The sequence below is a fragment of the Pyxicephalus adspersus genome, chromosome 11 (genome assembly GCF_032062135.1).
Source record: "Pyxicephalus adspersus chromosome 11, UCB_Pads_2.0, whole genome shotgun sequence".
Lineage (NCBI taxonomy): Eukaryota > Metazoa > Chordata > Amphibia > Anura > Pyxicephalidae > Pyxicephalus > Pyxicephalus adspersus.
Genome location: NC_092868.1, coordinates 11,988,121 through 11,995,853, shown reverse-complemented (window position 1 = coordinate 11,995,853; position 7,733 = coordinate 11,988,121). Strand labels below are relative to the sequence as shown.

The window sequence follows — 7,733 nt, the reverse complement described above, 5'->3', positions numbered from 1 at the left end:
TAAAGCATCCCTGTTATAATCAGCCACTTCATCATTAATTGCATTAAGTGCCAGTTCAAATCCCTTATTTAAAATCTATGCTTAATAACCTCAGCCTGTGTTTTATAATCCTGAATGGATTGGCATTTCCTTCTAATTCCTATAAACTGGTCATTTGGAACAGCCTTAATCCAAGTAAAATAGTTGGAACTGATCAACAGCTTTTATCCTATTCGAGAATAAAATATTCCATATTCTAGGGGTTTAAAAAGGATTTAGTGCAAACGCTCTTATCAAAACAAAAAAGATAAATAAATAAACACTAACCCTATTAAGCTCCAATGTCAATGATATATTTGAAAAGTATAAATAAAAAAAAAGTGTTATAAAAGAGTGTGAAGAAGTAATACAAAATACAATAAAAATATTGACCCCAAAATACCAAAGAAGAATACATTTATGTCTATATGTGAATATGTTGATTTCCTTAGTGGTTGAACTTAATGGACCTATGCCTTTTTTGACCTGGAGTAGCTATGTGACTATGTAACTATGTATAATAACCTTCTTCCCATTTTCTCATAAACAAATGGACCAATCTACCAACAACTGACCAACAACTAGCCAATTTCCAAGTTCCTAGTCTGTTTTACACTGGCCGGATGGATACTTGCCATAACACTGATGGTGCCTATCCAGAAGGTTTTTGGGGATACCTTGGGGATACCATGTGGGGAGCAGATATACCTAATATTTTGGTGTGTGTAGTATTATCCCACTGGGGTTTAATTACTGGGGAGAGAGGGTAATATCGTTCCATGTCAGGTGCTCAAGATTTGATTTTTGACTCATTTTATCTACAGTTTATTGTGGTCTGAGGCAATGGAATAGATAGGTTAGGTGTATGGATATTTTCGGAGCAAGGGCATTGGGTAAAATAGCAGGTTTGGGGATAGGTGGAGAATTTGGAAGGTGGATGCAATTGTGGGTAGGAACCTGAGATGTGAATTCAGGAAACGTGAATAGATATGAAGATGATGGGGAAGAGGATTAGAAAAGGGAAGCAAATGGGAATGGGGGGAGGAATAGAGATGAGGTTGGAGATAGGTGGAATAATGGGGTATGTAAAAATCATGGGGTTAGGATATGAAATGGGGCATGGTGTTGCCATGGGACTAAAGTTTCACGTGTCTTGGATTGTTGGAGGTATAGGTATTTCTAGGGTAATGGCTGCTAGTTTGTTTCTCCACCTGCTTGATTTCAGTGGGAAATAAGAGCAAATCTGCAGTAAATAACTTCAGAAAATATGAGTTTCCATTTACAGGTTCAGGTTTTGCTGAAGACTGTAAGGTTATCTTCATCTTTCTCTCATTTCTTACATTCTTGCTTTGGGGACTTGGATATTGGGATGGAAATACATTGATTTTCTCTTGTATAACCTTTAGATCAGGTGCTTCCAGTGGAGATTCCTGTATGCTGTCAGAAGATCTTTCCTTATTAGGATCCTCGGTCTCTCTCACATTTCCAAAGGTTCTATAAATAGAACCCTAAGATGTGACCTATTTCCGTAATCAAAATGTTAACTGTACGTGACATATAACTGCCCAATTTGGTATATTGGACGACATAGCAACACATTTGTGGACCTGAATGCATGTATAAATGTCCAGTTTCTATAAAACACCTATGTAACAGCACATAAGTCTATTGACTCTACCAAATGCTACTGTTTGGACTAAACACTAAACACCTACAGCCTTCACAATTGCATGTGAAGTAGGAATGTCATCTTTTCATAGAATGAATTGGTGCTATACTTTGGAGCACCTTGTTTACACCACACTCCACTTTTGTGTTGAGGGCAAATTTACCCTGTGCATCCAACAAAAAGTTCTGTTGTTGTATAACCTAACAAACCCTGTATTTGTTCTACATTTTTTTCCTAAAGTATACAATGAGCAAGGTCCCTTTGGCTGATGGTTGTCCGGGGCTGAATCCAGAACAAATCAAACACATGCAGCAAAGCTATGTTCATGAAAACTTCCAGACACAATTATAGGTATTTATCCTGGACAGTGTGGTGCAGAAATACAGTTCATCTCTTTTCTTTAGCTTCCACGATCTGAACCAGTCAGCCCTTACTGGATATACACTGGAGACAGTTTTTAGAGAAAGTGATGGCCTGTAATATTTTTTATTGTTCAATTATAACCTTATTATATAATTTTACTGCAAAGAATATGGAATGGTAAGATCCCATATCACATGGAAGTGGATTGCAGAGCTGATCCTGGAAGCAACAAGTCAATAAATGGTTGCTTTTTCCCCTCTAGATGAAGAACTGCAACCCAACTTCACTCGACTGCATGGCTAAGTGGTTGTCAAACACTGGAGCTGACAGCATAAAAGTTGTTAGGGGCTAACAGTGACGATTTCAAACACAGGTCTGAAGATTTAACCAACTTACAATAGCATCTCTCAAAAAAAAAAAATTACCCCTAGCAATTGATAATAAAGTTGCCATGATTGTCATGAAGTTAGATCCTAGCCTTTGTATATTGTATATTTGTATCTTGAGGACCATTGTCATTTAGACAGAAAGTGAGAAGAAAATTACATTTTAGAACTGTCACCAGAACAAGAGGTGAGGATAAATATTCCAGTGTCTTCTATTTTAAAAAAAGGGATGGGTGATGTAGTTTCCAGCCTTTCAAAGCAAGGGGCTGATCCTCTTCATTATTAAACCATGGGGCCTCAAACGGCTTTACAATTTTTGTTTGGGAAAATGGCCTTATGACTTTTAAAAGGACCATTTATTGCATTCTGTTATCACCAAATTGCAAGTCACTAAAAGTTCTGCCCGGCACAAGATCTGTTAAGAAGACCTCATTTTGGTCCTTATCTGCCGTTAACAAATCTTAAATAAATTAACCTGGTAGCTATAAAATTCTACAGTAATTGTATTTTTCAAGGTGACTTGATTTTTTCCCAGTTCTAAAATAATACAAGCCAAGTTCTCTGCAATCATAGCCATTAAAATGATTTTCTCCATCACGCCTATGGGCTTTTTCTTTTTTTACACAGGACATCACAAAGCATAAAAACAGCAGTCCACAATTATTACAGTCATTTGATCCCTTCTAAATTTTACCAAGGCCATGCAAAGTTGCAAGAGTAATGGTGATGTAAATGTGCAGTAACACATGGTAATCAGTCAGACATCATTTACTTTGTACATACTTATTGTGCTGCATTAATGAAAGCTCCATTACTATATCTACTATATTCACAGCTATGATGAATGACATGACCTTGTCTATTAACATTCAATACATCTATAGTCTAGCAAGTATAATTCAATGCACATGTCGTAACTGAGAATATAGTGAATTGAAGTCTCTCCAAGACACAACTTGTAGCTAACCAGGTTCATAGAAACTTTGATGAGAAATACGTAGGTTTGGATTTACAGGTTTCCTTCTTAAAGTGCCAGGTACATGTTTATTGCTGGCTTTTACAATGGCCTGAAACAAGTTTCCACCAAGTCAAATCAGTGTGCAGTCTTCAAAGTTTCATCTTTACATTTCTTTGAAGTCAATAAATGAAACTACTGCATTTTATGAATGAGCAGGAAGGCTAAATTGCTATTTTCAACTAGAGAGGTCAGCAGTGATACAATGAAAGTATATTTTAATTCACTGCTAGAGATTAGAACTCCTATCATCTTGTTTCTGCTACCTGTGTCCCCAATTGAGATTGACCATAGAGACTTTCGAATTGACCATTGCCACAAGAAGTAAAATTAGGAAAATTTCTAAAGAACAAGAATGAAGGCAAAGTCACTTACGACCCTGCGCTAAGTGTTTCCCACAGCATTGTACCGCATGCTTGACTGTGCTCCCAACTGCTCCCATTCAACTGTATTGAAACAGCTGGTAACCACTTTGTGCAAGCGTTTTCATGTGGTTGTGTTTACACTGCAGTGGGGTTACCGTTTCTGGAAGTTACATGGTGCTTCGAGCCATGCAGCTGCTTTTGCTCCCCTGGAATAAGCACTGCACGACAAATGCAAGGAAAACACATGCAAATGGTGCGATTTGCCACCCCTAGGCACATAACAATAAAAATTTGCAATGTACCTTAGAACAGGTAATTATGGAGTTTTTGACCTCTGAAAGAAGCCTTATTCAGGTAGTAACAAACTTTTTGTTTACTGTGATATGATTTCCTTTCATGTTCTCTTGTGTCTACAGGACGGTAAGAAAGGCTCACTTTCCAGCTGGCCACTGATGTCACAAGACAAACAAACAAGCAAAAGTAAAAAGTAAAAATAACTGCCATAAATGGTTTTATTCCCCTAGATTATATGCAATAAAAATAAAATTTGGGCTTCATATATACTGTAGGTTAACATTGGTGGTAAAGTTGTGGTGCATTTACTAATTCCTCATGCTAGGGAACTGCTATCTCCCAGGAGAAGCTACATAAAGCTTCTCCTAATGGCAGCTTCATAGAGATTGAATAAGAATGGTGCCAGCTGTCAAATGTGCAGAAATTAGTCCTGATGTATTAAAGCTCTCCAAGGCGGGAGAGAATACACTTTCATCATTTCAAACCTGGAATAGATCTGGTCCAGGATTGAAAACATTTGATAGCAAGTTGCAAACTTGACTTTGAAGAAATCTTTTCCAGGTTTGCTGGATCACCCAGCTTCACTGATGAAAGTGTATTCCCTCCAGCCTTGGAGAGCTTTATTAAATCAGGCACATTGCTTTCTTAAAAACTAGCACTGCGGTGTGAGTGACCCAGCTGTTAGGAGCCAGCCGAGGGGAGCCACACAGCTCGCTGAATCACAAAGCAGATCTAAACCTACCATTACTCGAAAATATTCCTAAAACGTTGTTTTTCAACCAGGGCTCCGCCAGTAGTTGCAGGGGGTACCTTGAGCAATGGGCCAAAAGAGCCTCTCAGGTCCATTTAAATAATACCAATGATCATTTTGGCTATCTGTAAGGGTGGCATTGTTCCCAATAGCCAGTAATGTAAGAAGCATTTTTCCTAATGACCCCCACACTAATGTACTGGGAGCGGTGTATATCGTAATTAGAGGTTCCCTGAAAGTTTTTTTTCCAAGAGTTTCCCTATGTTGTAAAAGTCAAGAAACACAGGTGTCCAGTGTAGTTTGTGTGCATTTGTGTTGTGATAGTGCATAGATGTTGTATTGGTAATGCAAGGGTTTGTTGTTGACTGCTGTCCATTCTATCTTTTTTGTATATACATTGGCGTATGGTGTATAGAATTTTACGAATCACTGCAGTGCTCAACCCAGAAATTTTTTTAAGCCGGGTGGGAAGAAATTTTAGGTGGGCGGCAGCCCCTGTTTTGTGACCAAACCCTTTGGTAACCTCCCAAAAACAGCGGGGTGGGTGCAGAAAAGTGCTGGGTGGTGCGCCCAGCTAAAAGGGCCTGGGGAGAACTCTGCACTGTATGCTAAAAGAAATAGGCATTGTGTAGTAATTATAGAAGGGGTACTCAGGAGACCTGAAAGTCACTTTAAGGGTTATAAAGGTTGAGTAACACTGCCCTAAAATCTGTCTATAAACAAAAATATACAAGATGTATACATTGTAACTACTAGCTTAGTGAATCCTTTGGATAACTATATACACACATGATGGTTATTCCTTAAGCTGCGTACACACTTCCAATTTTTATCGTTGGTAAACGAACGACGAACGATCCTGCACGATATCTGCGAACGATCGTATGGCACCGATCCTGTACCTACAGATAACGACACGATCGTTCAAAGATATTGTACACACGATAGATGTGATCGTTTGAACGATACAGGAAGTGACGTGCACCACAGGAAGTGAGCGAACGTTCGTTCACCGCGCATGCTCATACCATGGACGATCACTGAATGACCGTACACACGATAGATGGTCAACGATCGTCGTCCAATCCGATCCGCCGGTCCAGTCGTTCATTTCCAACGACTATCCTCGTTCCTCGGCGTCGTTGGTTACTTTTTTTACGAACGATTTTTGGCCAATCAGTCGTTCGTCGTTCATTTCCAACGATAAAAATTGGACGTGTGTACACAGCTTTAGCTGCTATCCTTCTTTCAGTAAATACTATGTATCTATACGGTACACTGGAATTTATTAGGTAGTATCACACTTTGCTCCAGAATATAGTTTACTGCTGATTGGCAATGTAAGAGAGAGTCTCTGGTACCAATGATAAAATCTGAATGTCCAGCATCCTTGTTTACTCACCAGGCATGTAAGGGATCCTGCTACAGATCTCACATATACATCATGAGTCCCTAGCCATGGCTGCTTCCCACTGCAGTCCTCATGGGTGGCAGGTGTGACCAGCTCAATGCAGAGACATAGAGGAGTATTGAATGGGAAGCTGCTTCTGCTGTCTCTTTAAGAGAGATCCCTCTGACATCACACTGAAGAGAAGGGAGGGAGTGAGAGTGGGGATTGTGAAAATCTTGGCCACTCATAGAAGAGACAGAGTGCTCCTGAAAAGCTATGTAGAGGAAAGACAATGGGGATCTCAGGATAGACCAGGCTCCTAACTGGTCTTTTCAGAGCTGTGGATGCTTTTCACACCACTGCAGTTCACCCATTCTGCTCATCAGAGAAGACACAATCTGCCCTTTTCATCACTACAAGATAAAGATATTCCCCTCTTCCCATTGAAATGACAGCTGTATTTTTTTTTAACCTATATCCTTATATTTTGATTGCATAAATATGAGATGCTCCCTCCCATTGCTCCAGACAGGTCCTCTTCAGAATCCTGGCACAGATGACTTTACAGTACCCAGACTTTAACAAGCTGCAATACCCACTTGCCATCCCCTTCCCCCCATCCAACATACAGATCCATACCTACACCAAATGATGTATGTAGCTGATTTCTCTCTACATCTTCAGAAAAGGATGACTCAGATCTAGAAGCAAAATCACTAAGTACCTGGCTGCCAGGGGGGAAAAAAGACATTTTTTTTGTGCAGAAGAGTTGAAGATTTTGTAGACTGGGGATACTGAAAAAAATATAGATGTCATTTACTTAAAGGAATGCTATTTCAAGAACTATGCAGAGGCTAAGAGAAGACTACTGCAGCTCATAAATTCTGTGTATACAAGGTGAGCATAGAGATTATGTCCTACATTGTAATATTCTGCATTTTCTGCTTCATTTAACTCTTTCAGCCTAGCAACATCTCCGCAGCTGTATGTCATAGGGGTTAAACCTTGACCGTGACCCCTGAAGGTTTATCCCTATACTGCTGAATGCCCAATGTGTCTCTTATATCATGTGTTTTTATTTATTGACCTGACAGCCTGGTGCATGCTGCATATTACTATGCACCTGCATAATATGGGGGTTTTCCATGCATGGATTCTAGGGATGTCTACATTATCAATGTGTGCTGTGTATGAGTTGGCAATGTGCAGAGTTGTATAAATTTGAGTCCAACCAAGATTTATTGTGGGATGGATCCAAGCATACCATATAATTATCCACTAACTGGCGTATAAATGTTTGCACTGCTAGCGGAGCTGTTTCATATAATTGTTGGGTACCAGTAACGGAGATGCTACAATTTTGTATCTGCAGTATCAAGAAGCCAGATTGATGAACAGTGATCCACTAAGGTCCCTCCATACATTATTCATTTACAGTAGTGGTTTATATATCTGACAACATGCAGTGCAGTATTTGTACAC

General features: G+C 39.4%; 1 protein-coding gene across 1 annotated transcript in view; it reads left to right on the top strand.

The window, feature by feature from the left end:
• The first annotated feature begins 6,544 nt into the window (after nt 1-6,544).
• The window catches only part of CACNG7 (calcium voltage-gated channel auxiliary subunit gamma 7), a 64,822-nt gene continuing 63,633 nt past the window's right edge, over nt 6,545-7,733 (top strand). Inside the window, exon 1 of the mRNA XM_072426448.1 lies at nt 6,545-7,148. The gene's annotated coding sequence lies outside the window, so the exon portion shown is untranslated. The remainder of the gene's footprint in view (nt 7,149-7,733) is intronic.